Raw genomic sequence first — 19,839 nt, 5'->3', positions numbered from 1 at the left:
TTACACAAAGCACACCAGTATTAATTGTAAGGGCCGCGGTTAAAATGTCCTTTCGATGAAGTAACTTTCATAACACAGACCTGGGCCAGACTTCCTGTGTGGACTTTAAACACACATCAGACATCAAACATGGATCTGCCAGAGTAAAATGTACAGAGATTACCAGAACGTTATAACTTATCACCTGTATGTATCTGCAACTATTTCAGTACATCATTTTAAAACGTCCCATCTGTATGGCACGCCAAGACTTTTCAAACAAAGCGTTGATTTTTTTGTTTTGTTTTTTGGAATTACTTAAATTCATTTATCGTTGAACTCAGATCTGTAATCCCCCCCCCCCCGATTCAGCGGTGAGTACAAGCACCGGGGGGGTAGCTGCTCTGACTCTCTGTGTGGCGCTGCAGGTCGACCCGGCGCTGGAAGCTGCGCTGGCAGTAAGGGAGGGCAGGTGAAGGGCTGGGAGCTGCTGTGTTTGCGGCTGTGGGTGATGAGGTTGGAGCTCTGGCTGAAGGCTTTACCGCACACCTGGCACACATGTGGCTTCTCACCTGAGGGGAAGCCATAAGAAGGGAGGGGTGGAGGACATGGCGTTGGCAGAGAAGAAATTTTTATTTTTTTGGTAGGGGGGGGTCAGTTTTTCTGAAATTTGGCAGTTTGCCTGTGGGGTACTGAATATGATTCACGTGCATGCAGTGAATGGTTGCTGAATGTATTATTTGTACATGTTTAACATGCTATTTATTGCATCCTCTTGCATCGCACTTTCCTTTTGCTCTCGTTTCTGTGTCTCTGTATCGTGTGTTGAGTTTGTTGTGTGTTACAAAGCCAGTTGTGGATAGGACTCAGGCACCAAGGCCACTGAGACGGTCTCCTTTACACTCGCAGTATGGCACTCGGTCAATAAAGTGGCTTTGATTCTGACCTTACTGTGTGAGCATACTTACTGTGTATTTTCAACTTCCAAGTTTTAATGGTAGACAAGTAAGTTTTGCACGTTCTAGGAATCTGACCTAATGGGGCGTTCAACATCAAGATCACAAACATGATGTAAAAAAAACTAAAATAATATTAAAAAAAAACGTAAAAATCTTAAGACTATCTGACGATACTATTATCCCTAAGAAATGTGAGAAAAGTTTCATTTCTTACAGAGTACAAAAATTATTAACTGGCAAACACAAATCAGTACAAATGGCATATAACAGCCTATATTAAGCATTGCATTGGTGTGTGTGTGTATATATATTTTACTACTTTATTAATCCCTATGGGGAAATTCTTTCTCTGCATTTAAACCATCCTAGCTGTGTAGTTAGGAGCAGTGGGCAGCTGCAGCGCCCGCGGACCAACTCCAGTTCGTCTTGCCATTGCCTCGGTCAGGGGGCACCGACAGGAGTATAAACCCTAACATGCATGTCTTTTTGATGGTGGGGGAAACCGGAGCACCCGGAGAAAACCCACACAGACACGGGGAGAACATGCAAACTCCACACAGAGGACGACCTGGGATGACCCCCCCCCCCCCAAAATTGGACAACCCCGGGGTTCGAACCCAGGACCTTCTTGCTGTGAGGCGACAGCGCTAACTACTGGGCCACCGTGCCTCCCAATATTGCACTAATAACAAAATATATTGACAATGTATACAGCGGGGATGCGAGTATATATTCATGTTGTGTTGATGCAGCATGCTTGCGTTTCGTGGCCTTACCTGTGTGTGTGTAAGTGTGTTTCTTCATGTCTGACTTCTGGTGAAACCTCTTGCCACAGTACTGGCAGGGGTAAGGCCTTATGTCTGAGTGGATGAGGAGGTGAGTGGACAGTGTTGATGAACGTTTGAACACCTTCCCGCAAATCTTGCAGCCAAAGCTGCGCTCCTAAATACAAAACGCACATTATTAACACAAATCGAATAGGAAGAAGTTCATTTTTCCTTCATCGTTGAAAAGTCATCCCTCTGCAATAACAACGCAAGTACAGAGAGTCTGTAAATCCTAATGGCAAAATGTACTCCCAACGTATACCATACCTTCGTTTTACCGTAGCTCCCGACTGGCATGTGTTCATTAGGGGTATGGGGTACCTCTCTGGCTGTGGGGGAGTTTGTCCATGGGACTGAGGGTGTGTTGACAAACGTAGCCTCCAATCCATGGTCTGCTGAGAGGATGATAGGCGAAAGATACTGAGAGAGAGAGGGCGACATTCTAGACAGCACCTGTAAAAAAAGAAAGGAAGAAAACAGCAGAGTTGTCAGTCTCTGCAAATGTGTGCTTTTGTATTCATTAGATGACAAATGAGTGAGGGGGTGAGGAAGGTGGGAAGTTGCAAAAAAAAAAGGTGTCATCGCTGAGTCAGCCACCAGGCCACATTACATGATTGTAATATAAGCCAACAAACGGGCTCCATCGAATGACAAAGGTTTTCACAACTGCCCCACATCTACTTGTCATGCACTGTAAAAACACGCCGCCAGTGTGTCTTCTGACACGTCTAACAATATATCGCTACATCCTGCCAATCACGCAGGTAGATGAAATTATTACTATCATGACACAAGACAAACCAAAGACATCCTCAGGGCTTGTACTGTCTCATAAAGAATTTACTTGACTAACTGGATTATTTTGCTCCTTATTTGTTGAGCATTTTCCCTACCGTTGAGTGTTTCTTTTAAAAAAAGTTTTATATATATATATAGTTTGACATATTTGATATAGTTTGACAGCTGATGATTGCTTATGGCATGAAACAGGCTTCTACTGTCTATTAAAGAATTTACTTGAATCACTGGATTATATATATATATATATTTAAAATTATTTTTAAAATTAATTTATTTCTATTTTTCCCCTTATCCCACCCGATTATCCCAATGGCATATGGCCGGAACTCTTGTCGAATAACTCCCCTGGCTCACGTTTCCACAGGAAGGAGATAGTCGTAACACCAGCTTCCTTCAAACTCGTGTCGGCCGCTCTCGCTGTTTTACGCGCTGAAGCCTCGCATGGTTTGCATTACCTTAAGGCCGCGAAGGAGACGTAGGGAGAACGCTTTCGGTTGCTTGGCTCCAGGCGCCCGGATGGGTCGCTGGAGAACGACGAGTCCCCGAACACTACACCGATCTACACCCACTATCCCTCGGGTAAGGGTGGCCTAATGAATGCCTCTTTTTTATATACATATATATATATATATATATATATATATATATATATATATATATATATATATATATATATATATATATATATATATATATATCCATGCAACGTTACTATATATATATATATATATATATATATATATATATATATATATATATAGTAACGTTGCATGGATAAGTAGACACGTTGGTCCTTGAGTAACGGGTCGGACCCTTTAGTCGACTGGTTAACGTTGTCGCCCGCGGTGCAGGAGATACGGGTTCGCATCCCGGCGGTGGCGACGATTCCTGGGCTGCCCCCCTAATCCGCTGCATCTGCCATCCAATGCCTGGCCCTGGACCTCTTCCTACGGGCTGTACAGCTACTTCACCTCAGGCAACAGGTGCGGCTTGCCAAGCCGCTCACCACTGAAGAGTCGCTGCATAGGGCAGAGGAGGTGGAGGTCATCATGGCGGAAAAAGGAACGGCCCCAACACTGCGCCATCATGTGCGGGCACTACAGGAAAGCGAGGAGGAGCCACGCACATCCGTCCTGGCAGCACGAAGGAAGTGGGATGGTGAGACCGGGTGGCCATCGGAAGCGCGTGCGCCCAGAGGCTCGAGGGAGCTGATATGCTGAAGCGCGGGGGTAGTGTAACGTGCATGGATAAGTAGATACGTTAGCCCCTGGTTAACGAATCGGATCGTTTAGTCGACTGGTTAACGTTGTCGCCCGCGGTGCGGTGTACACGAGTTCGCGTCCCGGCTGTGGTGGTTCTCGACTGCCCCCCTATATTCGCTGCTTAGCACGAAAAGTAAGGAAATGTGTGTTAGGTAGATTGTTTCTTTGTTGTAACAATGCTTCTTGGCAATAAATCTTATACCGTTGGAAAACCTGTTTATTTCCCTTTTAAATGGCGCCACATTTGTAAGGAACATGCATTTGTGGGATGAGCAGCAAAGCTGAGAATGTGGGTTGCACCCATGAAAAATTTGCCAAATCTTCTCTGCCAATGCCAAACAGCTTATTTTGCTGTTGCTATTGACTCTTTTGAGCTTCTGGTGCCCCAGGTGCTGACAATCAGGTGCCTGATATAAGATTTATTGCCAAGAAGCACCGTTACAACAAAGAAATAATCTACCAGACACAATTTTCCTTACTGTTCGTGCTAAGTTTATATATTATATATATATATATAAACTTTGTTAAAAGAAACACCCAATGGTAGGGGAAATGCTCAACAAATAAGAAGCAAAAAAAGTATATACACAAATATATGAATAATGCTGGACAAGAAAAAGCAAAGGGAAAATGTGACATTTAAAACATCTACTGTCTCTTACCTTCTCACAGAGAGGGCATTCGCTGACATGCGATTTGAGGTCAGTGTGCAATACGTGGTTGAGTAACACCAAAACCAGTCTCTCCAGCTCCTTCTCTCTCTCAGAGCCACCAGGGTTATGTGACGACCAGGTCAAAGCAGGCTGTGGTGGCTCCTCGCCATTTGGCACATCGGCTCCTGTCGTAATATGGATGAATGACGGTGTGCCACAATCAGCTTCACGTTTACCATATCCTCTAGAGATCTCAATCCTTCACAAACAATCCGACAACTTGTCTCTAATGTTGATTTGTGGAGGATGTTAGTTTTTGCGCTGTCTCTAATAACATTGTAACCTTTCTTTAAACTCTATATCTCCTTCAGACGTGAAATCTGAGTATAACATAGACATTTCATATATTATAACAAAGTCCATCTGAAAACATTGGCTTGTCATTCTGTTCACAACTTTCCAAAAGGTTGCTGAGCAGTTTAATGGAAGACTTCTTCCTGTGGAATAGAAAAGCTGGTCTTGGTACCTGAGGACCACTTGGCCACGGGGTCTTTTGAAAACAGAGTCTGTAGAGCATCTTGGGACTGCCGTCTGTCCTTCAGTGGACCACACTGCAGACTCTTGGAAGCTTTTACGTGGGACAGGACATAGGCCTGGGATTGGCCTGAAAGACGATGCTGAGGCCGAGGTTGATGGTCCAAATCCGTGGCTCGGGCGTCCATAGAGGAATGATGTAGGTAAGACCTACTCCTGTTACGCTTGACAAGGAACGAACGAGGCATGGTCCACTCCCGACTGAGGGGACAAGAGGAGATCAAGTGTGTTTAGATGAAGGTAAAGACTAAATGAACGAGACGGCAGAAAGCTGTCATTTTAATGTCGCTTTGAAAGCAGGGCTTCGCTAAAACAGTGCACATACACACCTGCTGGTAGATGTTCAGTTGAAATGCCAGCGCCTGAGGTTTGCGAATCAAATACAGCACGGCCACCTGTTGTGGTGTTGCTGGAGAATTTTCAAACTGACATTGTCTTCTGTCTGTTGCATTTTTACATGGATGTCACAGACCTATTTTCCAACAGTGCACATCTACAAGCTCATTTACATTTACAGCTTAGGGATTTACGTTGATGCTTTAAAGTGACTTACAATGAGTGCAACTGAAGAACAAGCTTCATTTCCTAGATAATCAGAGTTCAAATACACTACAAGAGTCATAAGTGACCAACTTTAAACACTGCATTTATTAAGAAAGTCATTTTTAAGTGGGTTGACGGTGAATGGGTTCATATTTTCAGAAATGAGATAGTAGCATAAAGTTGCTTCTCTGTGTAACTGTACTATAGCAATACAGTGTTATTTGATCAAGTGAAGCCCGATAAGACACAACAGGAAAAAGCATAAAGCAAAAGAAGTATTTTGTCTTTTTTTCCATATTATTTTCAAATGTATTGCAGGTTGGTTTCAATTATGCTCCCTGAAGATTTGGGTTGCATGGTTCAATAAATGTCCAACAGTTTCACTGTGGTGACAATAATTAAAACAAAATAATACCTATGCCTATTCACCCACAGCTAGTTTTAATTATTAGCATAATGTCCACATGCACTTACATTTTAAATTCATGTTTTATTCCAATATGCGATCCAATAAGACTAGAAATCAAGTTACACCCTGGTACATTATCACCCATATTTGTCAAATGTCGGACAGCAATTGAATTGTTAAACTTACCCAAGCGAGGAGGAGGTGGGGGGGGGGTTCATATGCCGAGGCTGCTGGCAACGTCCTCTATTCTCTCTCTCACACCCATTGACTGCTGACATGACACAAGAAGATTTGATATGATTTTGAAGTGGGTTAGTTCTTGCTGAGAAATGTGGGGCATAAAGCTTGGCAGATAAAAAAAAAGCGGTCAAGAATTTCAAGTGAGAGTTTGAACCTGAAACTCTCACTTTCTGAAAGTGTCTTTTTATGGCTCACCAAATAATGATGTGGGACCCAAATTAGTCCTTCCACGAGAGTTCCCAAAGGCATGAATAATTCCCACAGCGACGTTGTAAAGCGTATTACTGTCTACAAAGGTTTCTAGTAAAAAAAAAAAAAAAACCCAAGAATTATTAATAAATTGTCCATATATTGTGGTCAAGGCAGACCACAATGGAAACAGTTACTAACATAATTCCAATCTGTTCTCAATTAGTAGTTAATTTTTTGTTAATTAGTCAACCTCATCTGATCACCCTCACTTGTATAAAAGACAACACCTCTGGCTTTTTCCAAAGCTATGTCACCTTTGCTTCTTTAGTATGGAGCTAAACTAAAGTGTTCCATGTCAGACCTATGCTGACACACGTAGTAATAGCACAGGTTACTGTGGGTGGACAGCTGAAAATATTGAGCATGCTTGGGAAAGTTTCAGTGCACCCACATTTACATGTGAACACCGGGACCTTTTATATTTGTGTGTGTGTGTGTGTGAGAGAGAGAGAGAGGTGTGTGTGTGTGTCTGAGCGAGAGGTGTGTGTCTGTGTGTGTGTGTGTGTGTGCTTAATTATACTGTACGAGGTTCCGTCTGTTTCAGTTAAATCATTTTCGCTTCGATTCATGCCATTCTATTTCATCTTCTGTGTCGTTGCCATTCTATTCTATTACGGTTTAAATTATTTTTACTGATTTGTTCTGTCTGATTTCTTATTTTACCATCACCGTTTACTCCTCTTTCACTTAAGCGCATTGCGTTGCATTTCAGAGTACAAACCGTGAAATATGAATAAAGTTTTTAAGTTTGACTCCGGGTTTTTACTATGGTAGAGGCTAGTTCCCGTCGATGCAGAGAACGGTCAACTGAGCATGCGCAAGTACTCGTTGCCTCCGTTGTTTGGGTAGGTTAGGGTTAGGGGCGGGGTTAGGGTTAAAGTTAGCTAATCAGACGCAGAGTAGGGGTGGGTCTTCCTAGAACCCTAGCGCCTGGATGCTACGCGGGGCGCGTGGAGGCATTTTGCGCATGCTCATTTGACCGTTCTCTACTCCCTTTCCGTCCTCTGCATCGATGGGAACTAGCCTCTACCTTTTTGCTATAGGTCTCCGACTTACACGAAGTAGGCAAACTCGTGGATACCTTTATAACGTCTGCGCATGTGCAGTTTGAACGTACACTGAACGGGGAGTTTAGCTTAGCTCACAAAGGGAAATACGCCTTCTCCGAAGCCAGCCATCAATACTTACATCGGCTGATTAGCTGTAGTTTCGAATATTTTTCAGCAATACGCATATCCTACGCATAAGTCACTTTTCGTAGAAGAAGACAGATATGCGTCGTTTTGTCCGTAGAAGAAGACGACTTTTCCGGAAATCAAATGATCCCCGTAAGCCTGATGTGCAAAAAGAGCGGGAGGAAGAAGATGGCGGCGGGGGAAAAGCATGACGCCTGAGAGGCCAGTATCATTGCGGACCGGAGTATTTTACATCTAAAAAGGTGTTGGTTTCGGATATTATAGCAGAATTAACTTCCTAAAGCTCAGAACAATCATCGTGATAATGATGATCATAATCATGTGACTTTTATGGATATACGGAATTCATTTTTACTTGTACTCTTGAAACCCAAGTAATTGTAATACCGTAAATTTACCCCTAATACTTAATTACATTTAATAACAGATAATCTAAGACTTTTACTCACGTGGTATTCATATGGGGGAAGGTTCACGTTTACAAAAGTTATTTTTGGGTGAAGTATCATTACTTACGCGCGGGTAAAGATTTTGAGTACTCTTTCGAACTCTATCTGTGTATGTGCTCTCATGTGGTACACAAACATCCCACGCAGCTCCATTTGTGACCAGAAGGTGATTTTTTTTTGGTACTTCATTTTGAAGGTACAAGCACTGAACTAACCAAACAAACAGGAAGGTGAGAAGACTCAGCAAGAAGAGCAAACCTGGGCATTGAGCGAAAATCAAAAAGGTGAGCTGCAATTGCTCGAGTGCATGTTTGAGGAGCTCAATTAGCAACTGTCAAAAGAGCTGCACCTTCATGTGTTGAAGGTTGAAGTTGAGTTTTATAGGCCACAGTGACAGGCCCCTTAAACATGTTAAAATTTAGTTTCATTATTACCGATGTCAACGATGTACTTTTTTTTTTTGCAAGTAAATGTCCTCCATTCCATTCCTCACCTTGAGTAGTCGCAAAGACCCCGAGACCCTCAGATTGAAATCAGATCAAAATGAGTCAGATATAAACTTAAAACAAAGGGCTTCTGAATGTGGTTGTTATTGCACAGACAGCTGGTGTGAATCCTAGTGTGAGCAGCATTGCAGCGGCGTTGAGCGTGCCTCAATGTGCTCAGAGAGGAGTCTACCAGGGTGCTGTGGTTTGTGTGGCGGTGGGCTTGCAGGGAGAGGAGGCGAGAGGGGAGCAGGGAGCTGAGACGGGTAGTCGGGTTTGGTGGGTTTGCATCTCATCTCTGTGGAAGGGGCTCGGGGGCTTCTCATTCCCCTGATGTTGGTAGCAACCCGCCTTTCTAGGAACCCAAAAGTCAGGGGTCTGGGGTGGTGGTGTGTGAGGATGAGAGGAGAGGAAGGAGGAGAGGGGAAGGGAGGAGGGGGGCGAGATATTGTTGTTTCAAAGTTGCTTCATTTTTCCAACTGTTTTGTTTCAGATGTTCACTTGCTATATATACCGTGTGTCTTTACGTCTCACACTGGCAAATTAGTAGTGTAGTTTGAATGTCATGAAGCTCTTGATGTGTGGACATTTGTTTGACATGGACATTGAAGCTGGACCCCAATTATGAGCACTTGTATCCCTTTGAACACTTAATAACAACAAAATGGCTTTTCTGAAGAGGCCAACGAGTCTACCCTTTAAAAAAAAAAAAAAACCTCCCAAGTTTTCCAGACAGTTGACTGACGTTAGATTAGAAACTTTGGCGCAACAAAGGCATTTTTCCGCTTCCGGTGTGGGAAGATGACGGTGCAAATTCACGTTTGCAGTCGCCTCACCCAATACTGGTGTGGGAAGATCGCAGCGTGAATTCACTCACCCAGTACCGCCCATGCAGTGTCTTTGTCCATGTCTGCGTCTAAGTTTGTTGTCTTCGTTTGATGGCTGGGAGAGCTGGCGCTGGATCTGCTGGGAGAGCTTGGTCTGCTGCGTCCTGTGGGCCCAGGGACTACGGCCCTGCCCGGAGCTGCACCCGACGAGGTAACACCAAGGGCGATCTTACATGACGCGGAAGCGGGGCAGGCTAAGCTAACTGCTAGCCCATGCAGACCGGCAGTTCCAATAACACGGAGGGCAGTCTGGCGGCGGCCTCACCTGGCGTAGACTGTGTTTTTGATGTCGTCGTGTGGCGTGCGGGGAGGTCTGTCGATGGTGTCTGGCTGGGAGAGCTGACGTTGGATCAGCTGAGGGAGCCTGGTCTGCGTCCGGTGGGCCCAAGGACCACGGCCCTGCCTGGAGCTGCACCCGAGGAGGTAACACAAAGGGCAATCTGACAAGACGCGGAAGCGGGGCAGGCTAAGCTAACTGCTAGCCCATGCAGACCGGCAGTTCCGGCAGTCATCCTGGCTGGCGTTCATTCCCTTGGACAGTGATTTTTTTGTTTAGATTGAATATGTGTTAGTTTGGATATATGTGTTCTTGTAGTTCATGTAGTTTTTGAATATGTGTTTTTGATACGTTTTTTTCTTTGTGTGGGCTGGGGGAAATTATATTTCGTTCCATTTGACAGTGTTCCTGATGGCAGAACGGCAGGAGCCAGGAATCAAACTCCAGCACAGTCTAATTAAAATGAAATTTAAAGTACATAAGAAAATATGATGGGTTAAATAATGTTATACAAATATATATGAAAAAAGTTTTAAAAAAAAAGTTAAATGTAGAACGGGTGGGATTTGTCGGTTGCAGTTTGTAAACAACGTTCAAAGTTGGCCCCTCCCCCCCGGGTCAATGCCACCAGAAGGACACGTCCCCTGACCGCAGTTGCCGGAACCCATCCCAGCGAACTCTGCGTCGCTCTTCATTCCCATCTTCTCCTTCAGTACTCGCCAGCGGTTGAAAGCCAACCCCAGATTCACTCTCGTTTTGGAATAAGCTTTGTCCGCTTCACGTTTCGCCTCACTATATTTGCATCTTTTCGGCGCTGTGTGTCCACCGTTGTCGTAGTTTCCTCTTGGAGGCGTGCTTACGATCTTGATCCACTGCCCAACGGTTAATGCCCAGAAACGTCCCACACACAGCAAAATAAGAACAATAAGAAAATACAGGCAAAGGACAGGGTCTCTCCAGATACAGACAATGCCACACATCTAGTCGGTGACGGTAAGTGGTGACGTCATCAATATGGTTCCGTGGACAGTAGCCTGGGTTCTGTGCTCTCTTGTACTTTTTCTGTTTTTGTTTATTTGTTTAGTTTCCAACGCCCACACACTGATCACATACAGCAGGGAAGAACTTCTTAGTCTCCAACTGTCGACTGGACAAACTGGACAGACTTTTTTACCGACTTTAATTAAACATTTTAACGAAAGTCTTGCCGAGGTCTTGATCGGTACAGCCCCGTGCAGACTATGACGAAGACGCCAAAGGGGTACGCAAGCTGGAGCGCTTGTTAAAATGCAACAGCGGGGATTTAGAACCGCGCTCCCATCAATCCACCTGTTGAATGTCCGCTTTCTGGTCAACAAGAGGCCCAGGGCCTCTCTGATCACTGTTTGATTCATCTTATCCCAACCTACAGGCAGAAAGGAAAATCTCCAAAGCCTGTGTTTAAAACTGTGAGGAAATGGACCAATGAGTCAAAACTGGAGCTCCGGGCCCATCCATGACTGTACTGACTGGAGTGTTTTTGAGGCTACATCTACAGACCTGGATGAACTTACTGACACTGACATCTTACGTCAGCTTTTGTGAGGACACATGTGTGCCCACTAAAACCTTCTGTACCTTTAATAACATTAAACCCTGGTTCACAGAAAAACTCAGGCAGCTTCATCAGGCCAAAGAGGAAGCCTATAGGAGTGGAGATAGGATCCGGTATAACAAAACCAGAAATACACTCACAAAGCAGATCAGAGTGGCAAAAAGGTGCTACTCTGAAAAGTTGAAAAACAGGTTTTCTGCCAACATCCCATCATTAATCTTGAGTAGTTTGAAAGACATTACCAACTACAGGAGACCCCCCCCCACATACACACACGCTGCAGGGAACCATTAGGCTGACGACCTAAATGGGTTTTACTGCAGGTTAGAAAAGCAAACTTTCACACCCCTAACCCTCTCCAGCTACAATACACAACCAACTGCACTCCCGGCCAGCCACTCCCCCCCCCCCCACCTGCACTCAGGATCTGTGTTGAGGATGTGCAGCAGCTCTTCCAGAGACAGAAGACCAGGAAGGTACCGGGCCTGGATGGTTTGTCACCCTCCTGTCTTAAAGTCTGTGCTGACCAGCTGGCCTCCATTTTCACACTGATCTTCAACACATCACTGGAGCTTTGTGAAGTCCCCTCCTGCTTCAACAGCTCCACTATCATCATGGTCCCCAAGAAACCCCGTATTAGAGGATTAAATTACTACAGGCCCATTGCCCTAATGTTTGTGGTCATGAAATCCTTTGAGAGACTGGTGTTGGCCCACCTGAAAGAAATCACAGGCCCCCTGCTCGACCCCCTGCAGTTTGCCTACCGAGCAAACAGGTCAGTGGATGATGCAGTCAACATGAGATTGCACTAGATCTTGCAACACCTCGACTCCCCAGGGACATATGCAAGGATCCTGTTTGTGGACTTCAGCTCAGCATTCAATACCATCATCCCAGATATCCTCCACTCCAAACTCATCCAGCTCATTGTACCAGCCCCCATTGACCAGTGGATTAAAAACTTCCTGACAGACAGGAGGCAGCTGGTGAGGCTGGGAAAAATCACATCCAGCACCCGGATAGTCAGCACTGGCAGCCTCCAGGGATGTGTGCTCTCCCCTCTACTCTTCTCCCTCTACACAAATGACTTCACCTCAGGTAACCCATCTGTTGACTCCTGGAGTTTGTGGGCAACAGTCATCATTGGCCTTATCCAGGATGGTGATGAGTCTGCATATAGACAGGAGGTTGATCACCTGGCCCCCTACTGCGACCATAACAACCTGGAGCTGAACACACTCAAAACAGTGGAGATGACAGTGGACTTCAGGAAGAGTCCCCCAACACTTACCCCCCCCCCCATCATGCTCAACAGCATGCTGTCTACAGTCAAAATCTGCAGATTTCTGGGTTCCACAATCTCCCAGGGCCTAAGGTGGGCATGCAACATAGACACAATCAAAAAGGCTCAGTAGAGGATGTACTTCCTCTGCCAGCTCAAGAAATTAAGCCTGCCTCAGGAACTGTTGATTCAGTTCTACAGTGCAATAATCAAGTCTGTCCTCTGCACATCTATTGCTGTCTGGTTTGGTTTGGCCACCAAACAGGACAGGGCCAGACTACAATGGACAGTTAGGTCTGCAGAGAAAATCATTGGTGCCAACTTGCCCTCCATTCAGGACATATACAGCTCTAGACTCAGAAAACGGGCAGGCAACATCACTGCAGACCCATCACACCCTGGTCACAACCTGTTCCAACTCCTCTCCTCTGGCAGGTGCTACAGAGCACTGTACCCCAAAACTACCAGATATCAAAAGTTTCTTTCCGCAGGCGGTCATCCAAATGAATGGTTAATACTGTCAATAAATCCAACCATTTTGTATATACTGTACTGTACAATGTACGTATACTGGTATGCTGTCATGTCCATCTACCTCAGGCATGTACAGTGGTGCTTGAACGTTTGTGAACCCTTTAAGAGTTTTCTATATTTCTGCATAAATATGACCTAAAACATCATCAGATTTTAACACAATGCCTTCTGACTCTTTTTACAGAGTTCTTAAGCTGTTGATTGTAAATCGTATATTGCAAATTGGAATGTGTGTGTACCTGTTGTACTTTGTTGTTTGCACATTTCATTTCGGAGCTCGTACCTTTTTTTCTTTTTTCTTTTTTTTTCATTTCACTGCACTCAGGACTTGTACTTGTGTGTATGTGACAAATAAAACTCTTGAATCACAAGTCCTAAAAGTAGATAAAGAGAACCCAATTAAACAAATGAGATAAAAATATTATACTTGGTCATTTATTTATTGAGGAAAATGATCCAATATTACATATCTGTGAGTAGCAAAAGTATGTGAACCTTTGCTTTCAGTATCTGCTGGGACACCCCCCCCCCCGTCCGTGTGCAGCAATAACTGCAACTAAACATTCCTGGTAACTGTTGATCAGTCCTGCACATCATCTTGGAGGAATTTTAGCTCATTCCTGTACAGAGCAGCTTCAACTCTGGAATGTTGGTGGGTTTCCTCACATGAACTGCTCGCTTCAGGTCTTTCAAAAACATTTTGATTGGATTAAGGTCAGTACTTTGGCTTGGCCATTCCAAAACATTAACTTTATTCTTCTTTAACCATTCTTTGGTAGAACGACTTGTGTGCTTAGGATCATCGTCTTGCTGCATGACCTATGTTCTCTTGCGATTCAGTTCGCGGACAGATGTCCTGACATTTTCCTTAAGAATTCACTGGTATAATTCAGAATGCATTGTTCCATCAATGATGGCAAGCCGTCCTGGCCCAGATACAGCAAAAAAAGCCCAAATCATGATACTACCACCACCATGTTTCACAGATGGGATAAGGTTCTTATGCTGGAATACAGTGTTTTCCTTTCTCCAAATATAATGCTTCTCATTTAAACCAGAAAGTTCTATTTTGGTCTCATCCGTCCACAAAACATTTTTCCAATAGCCTTCTGGCTTGTCCATGTGATCTTTAGCAAACTGCAGATGGGCAGCAGTGTTCTTTTTGGAGAGCGGTGGCTTTCTCCTTGCAACCCTGCCATACAAATCATTGTTGTTCAGTGTTCTCCTGATGGTGGACTCATGAACATTCACATTAGCCAATGTGAGAGAGGCCTTTATTTACTTAGAAGTTACCCTGGGTTCCTATGTGACCTGGGTGACTATGACACGCCTTGCTCTTGGAGTGATCTATGATGGTCGACCACTCCTGGGAAGGGTAACAATGGTCTTGAATTTCCTCCATTTGTACACAATCTGTCTAACTATGGATTGGTGGAGTCCAAACTCTTTACAGATGGTTTTGTAACCTTGTCCAGCCTGATGAGCATCAACAACGCTTTTTCTGAGGTCCTCAGAAATCTCCTTTGTTCTTGCCACGATACACTTCCACAAACGTGTTGTGAAGATCAGACTTTGATAGAGCCCTGCTCTTTAAATAAAACAGGGCGCCCACTGACACCTGATTGTCATCCCATTGATTGAAAACACCCCGACTCTAATTTCACCTTCAAATTAACTGCTAATCCAAGAGGTTCACATACTTTTGCCACTCGCAGACGTGTAATATTGGATAATTTTCTTCAATAAATAAATGACTTCAGTATAATATTTTTGTCTCATTTGTTTAACTGGGTTCTCTTTATCTACTTTTAGGACTTGTGCGAAAATCTGATGGTGTTTTAGGTCATATTTATGCAGAAATATAGACATTTCTAAAGGGTTCACAAACTTTCAAGGACCACTGTATGTAAGTAATCTGCTAACATCTATTCCAGCATCTCTGATATATTCTCTGCACCATTGCATTTTATTACCTCTTATTTCGCTTGTATAAGTCAATCCTTGTGTATATATCTGAAGATTGTTGTTGCAGAATTATGGTGTGGTCACTTTAAATTACAGGCGAGTACTTATGACGTACCCAAGTGGCGACCTCAGTGGTAACGTAGCACGGAGGGGTGATAGAGGCAGTCGACGTGTGTACAACTTAACCGGTCTACTGGAGTTTATAGGCACGTTAAATGGTGTCAGAAGTGGGATAATGGCTAAAGTGCTTCGTCGCATCGACCCCTTAATTTTCGATGACAATATTGCCGATAACTGGCGAAAGTTTGACAAGGAATGGAGAATTTATTGCAACGCGGCGCTGTTGGATAAATCAAAGAAAGTGCAAGCCTACACGCTCCTAAACCTCGCCGGTCCTGAGGCTGCTGAAAAATCGGAATCATTCATTTACGAAGACGGAGAAAGTCACAAAGATCCAGAGGTTCTACTGGAAAAGTTTGCTGAATTGTACTTGCCTGCAGAACACATCATTATGGACAGGCATGCTTTCAACACTGATAGTCAAAAGCCTGGCGAGTTAGTTCAAGCTTACATCTCCACTTTGAAAACACTGGCTAGGAAATGTGATTTTGGCGCGCTCCGCAACGAATTGATAAGGGATCGCATTGTGTGTGGCATAGAAAGTGACTTTGTCTGCAAGCAGCTACTCCGTGAAAATAATCTCACCCAGGAATTAGCGATAAGTACCTGTATGCTCCATGAACAGTCAGAAAGGAGCTCCAAGGAGTTAAAGAAAGAAGCGGATGTGTGCGCTATTCAGAAAACTCGCTGTGGCAACTAGAAAGGGAAAACACGCTCCTGACCGTAATAAATGTTATGCATTCAGTAAACAATGCAATAATTGTGGCAAACTCAATTTTGCTAAATGCTGCAGATCCATACCAGCATGGCCCATAGTTGGCGCCAAAGCTCCCAGTCAATACAGAAAAAGCCAGATAGAGTGAACGAACTGACCACACAACCAGACAGTACTTTGGATGATACTTTTTATTGTGACCCAGTTGATTCCCCCACTCAGAAAGGAGAAATTTTCACAACGCTGAAACTGAAAAGTGGAAAAGGGGCAACTGAAGGTAAAAGTGGACACTGGTGCCAAATGCAATGGGATGTCCAAGCGCATGTTGCATACAGTTGACTGCACAATCCATGTGAATGCAGATGAAAGAGTCAATCTTGTGGCTTATGGGGGTGAAACAACACAGAGGGCACAGCAATACTACACTGTCTGCAGGGGCAGTTCAAATTTCACGTGGTCAATAGGGATGTGAGACCATTGCTAGGACTATAAGACGGTGTTGCCATGGGACTCATACACCTTGGACCTGACATCCACACCCTACAACAAGAAGCACCAGAGGTATGGGAATACAAAGACCTGTTTGATAGCAACACTCTAGGTAAATTGCCAGTCATATCGCATGAGGCTAGATGACACTATTGCTTCTACAGTGTGTGCGCCTCACAAGGTTCCAATAGCCATGAAAGAAAAGGTCAAAGCAGAGCTTGATCGAATGACTGCACTTGGTGTCATAGTGCCAGAAAATGAAGCCACAGATTGGGTGTCCGCCATGGTTGCAGTCAAGAAAAAAGATGGAACTGTGAGAATTTGCATCCACCCAGTGCACCTGAACAAGGCCCTTCTCAGACCACGTAACCCCTTGAAATCTATCGAACAAATCATTGCAGACATGCCTGATGCTTAAGTTTTCAGTATTCTGGATGCCAAATGCAGTTTTTGACAGATCCCTCTTGATGAAGCTTCCTCAAAGCTTATAGCTTTCATGTCACCCTATGGCCGCTATAGGTTCCTGAGAATGCCATATGGCATCTGCACAGGCAGTGAGGTGTTCCAAAATATGATGGAGCAACTGTTCACTGGACAACCCTGTGAGATTGTAGTAGAAGATATTTTAGTCTGGGGACATACAATGCAAGAACATGATGATCGTCTGAGACGGGTATTGAACAGAATTCGGGCCATCAACTTGAAGCTCAACCCCGACAAATGCAAATTCAGAGTCCGCTGTGTCCACTCTGTTGGCCACCTGCTAACCGCTGATGGTGTCAAGCCAGACCCTGAAAAAATTAAAGCAGTTTGCGACATGGCAAAACCGCAGGACAAAAAACCCCTGCAGCAGTTCTTAGGTATGACAAACTATCTGTCAGAGTTTATCCCTCAATACAGTGAGGTTACTGGTCTCCTGAGACAACTGATACGCCAAGATGTGGAGTGGACTTGGTATGAAGCCCATGATGCAGCATTCAACAAACTGAAACAAGCAATGACAAACCCACCAGTTCTACAGTTCTTTGACATATCGAAGCCAGTGGTCATATCAGTTGATGCATCACAACATGGTCTGGGTGAGGTGTGTCTCCAGCAAGGGAGGCCTGTGGCATTTGCATCACGTGCCCTCACACCCACTGAGTCAAGATATGCACAGATTGAAAAAGAAATGTTGGCTCTCATCTTTGCAACCAAGAAGTTCCATGATTTCATCTATGGACGTCCTGTCACAGTTGAAACCGACCACCAGCCTTTAATTACAATTCTGAGGAAACCGCTTCACACCACATCACCTCGCCTGCAGGGCATGATGTTGAAATTACATCGCTACAACCTGGATGTGATTAATAAATGCGGTAAGGAACTTTTTGTTGCTGATGCTTTATCACGTGCACACCTACCAATGACTGAGCCTGCACTTACTGATTACCTGTTGGATGTCATGACCAAGGCTGGGTGTTTGTCACGGAAGTCGCGGGTGTCACGGATTCCGTGATTCTCGCCATTTTTTTGCCATGTCCGCGATTTACCCAGTTTTTAGTGCTTCCCGTGATTTTTCTACAGTTTTGAATGGTAGCCTAACTGTCAATCTTATCGTAGCCTAAAGTGTGATCTGTATAGGCACTAAGCATTTTAACCATCACTTCTGAACCGCATATAGCCTAGCATTGTACATGTTGACCTACACTCCGACCCATAGATTGTCCCAATTAGCGGAAGTTTACAGTTTAAAGTTACGTTCCCATGGTTACGTTAGAAGTGCGAATGAATGAACAGCTAACGTTAGTCACGGTCCGATCAAAAACTTCAAAATGAGTAAAACTGCAAAGACCTCCGCTAAAGCACGATCCCTACAATAACCAGAAAAAACTTTTCATGTCAGTGGTGGTTTGTTATTTTGCTCAGTGTGTAACATCCCGGTGGACTACACTCGAAAAGCAAGTTGCGACAAGCATTTGCAGACAAACGTCCATAAAAAGAAAACCACAGATTGGGCCTTTGAAACCGAGAAGAGCCGAAAACTGCAGAAAACTGTGTCAGAGCTGTTTCAAGCTAAAACAACCGCACAATTGCATAGACAGAGTGAGGTAATTAAACTTACAGAAGCTTTCACTTCAGCCAACATCCCCTTACACACACTGAACAATGTTGGCCTGAAGTCCTATCTGGAACGCAATCTCTGCGACATCGGAGTAATTCCAAGTGCCTGTCAACTGCGACGCACCTACCTGCCTAGCATATTCGTGAAACACGTGAACGAGATCAAAGACAAACTCAAGGTTTGTGACGGAATAAGCATTGTTGCTGACGAGGCAAACAGCGGGCAACTGTCCCGTTTTTAAAAAAAAACAAATTATTCAAGCACTTGTTACTGTTGCTACAGTTGCGCATGTTATTTCAATAATTTACCACTACTGTGCATGAGATCTCTTGGTTAATTGAATACATTCAAGCTATTTAAAACACTCCGTGATTTCTGCCTCTTTCTTTTCAGTTTTCCGTGATTGTCTACAACTTTGCCATGATTGCTCCGTGACTTTAGTCAATATTTTCCGTGACAAACACCCAGCCTTAGTCATGACAGTCCAGGTGCTCTCCTCATGTCACACAGATGAACTGAGAAATGCTGTGGAGAGGGGTGTAATGTGTCAACAGCTCTCTGACATTATCCTGCACAGCTGGCCTAACACCTCAAGAGAATTACCCCACGCTCTGCATCCCTTCTTTTCAATGAAGGAAGAGTTGACTGTCGAATATGGACTTCTGCCCCATGGACAAAGACTAATAATACCCCCTGCACTGCAAAAGTTTTATGTTGGACAGCTGCACCAAGGCCATCCTGGTATTGACGCCACCAAATGCAGAGCTCGGGAGACCATGTACTGGCCCTCAATGTACACAGACATTGAGAGGGAGATGTCTCACTGTGCGGCCTGCAATGCTCTCACACCTCACCACACAAAGGAACCACTACACCTTCATGAAATCCCAGACCTTCCATGGTCATTCACTGCAGCAGATATATTCAAATGGCATGCCAAAATGCATTTAGTGGTTGTGGACTCTTACTCGGAGTGGTTGGAGCTGGACTACCTCCCTGATATGAAAAGTACCACAGTCATCGCAAAGCTGAAGCGACACTTCGCAACACATGGTGTTCCTCATACCCTCATGACTGACAACGGGACCCAATTCACTGGTAAGGACTTCTCAGACTTTGCACAGACGTGGGACTTCAGGCACATGCAGAGTAGTCCTCATTTCCCGCAATCAAATGACCTTGCTGAGCGTGCTGTACGATCCGCTAAGCACCTCCTGGAAAAG

At 44.4% G+C, this 19,839-nt stretch overlaps 1 pseudogene; it reads right to left on the bottom strand.

Moving 5' to 3' along the window:
• Positions 1-286: 286 nt before the first annotated feature.
• Positions 287-4,592, bottom strand: LOC130119305 (zinc finger protein Gfi-1b-like; annotated as a pseudogene).
• Positions 4,593-19,839: the final 15,247 nt, after the last annotated feature.

Source organism: Lampris incognitus, chromosome 10 (assembly GCF_029633865.1).
Source record: "Lampris incognitus isolate fLamInc1 chromosome 10, fLamInc1.hap2, whole genome shotgun sequence".
In the NCBI taxonomy this organism is placed as follows: Eukaryota; Metazoa; Chordata; class Actinopteri; order Lampriformes; family Lampridae; genus Lampris; species Lampris incognitus.
The sequence above is the reverse complement of the archived record's forward strand: the minus strand, read 5'-3'. Positions and strand labels throughout refer to the sequence as shown.